The following is a 748-nucleotide window of genomic DNA, read 5'->3' as shown; positions in this document are numbered from 1 at the left end:
AGATCGCTGATGTTTCTGAGATTGTTTCAGCTAGCTCCTCAGGCACTACTGACTTGAATACATCTGACTTATTCAAATATTCTTTAACCTGTTATTTGATGATCAAGCCTGTCATTTTGTCTGACTACCTAGGTGTTATTTAAATAAAGAGAGTATAAGAGAGAGAGAGAGTGTGTGTGTGTGTGTGATTCTGTTATTTGCAGCTTTTTGGAATATGGGGTAACTTGTGCTAGAGGATAGCCTTTCTTTGGTTTTGTTTTCATTCTAGTGTTCCTAGGAACTGACACTCCCAATAATAAACCGCACAATAAACACATACCTTTCACTACTTGCCAAGTAGTTAAGCAATGTGTACTGAGCATAATCTTGAAATAGGAAAATACAGTACTCAGTACATCCTGGTGTTCTTGCTTTTTGTCTGTTATGCTCCAAGAAGGCACATAACTCAAAGGAGGCACATACATAAACAATTAACTAGTGTGGAAGCAATGGAAGCAGCCTGAGCATTTCAATGGTATTCTTTGGCGAAAGTCAGCAGTGGAACCAATGATTGTGACTTAGGGCATAGAAAAATAAACTAATGGGATCCTCCTTTTAATGATTTACTTTAAAGACTTTACTTTTGTTATCTTGTATTGCAGTTACGGTAAAAAACGTTGGATTGAGGCAGGATCCTTATGAAGAGTTCAAAATTATCTGTAAATCTAGAGGTTCTTGCACTTTATTTCTAAACAACCTTTTTAAATAT

Source organism: Trachemys scripta, chromosome 5 (assembly GCF_013100865.1).
Source record: "Trachemys scripta elegans isolate TJP31775 chromosome 5, CAS_Tse_1.0, whole genome shotgun sequence".
In the NCBI taxonomy this organism is placed as follows: domain Eukaryota; kingdom Metazoa; phylum Chordata; order Testudines; family Emydidae; genus Trachemys; species Trachemys scripta.
This window is presented reverse-complemented; position numbering follows the sequence as displayed.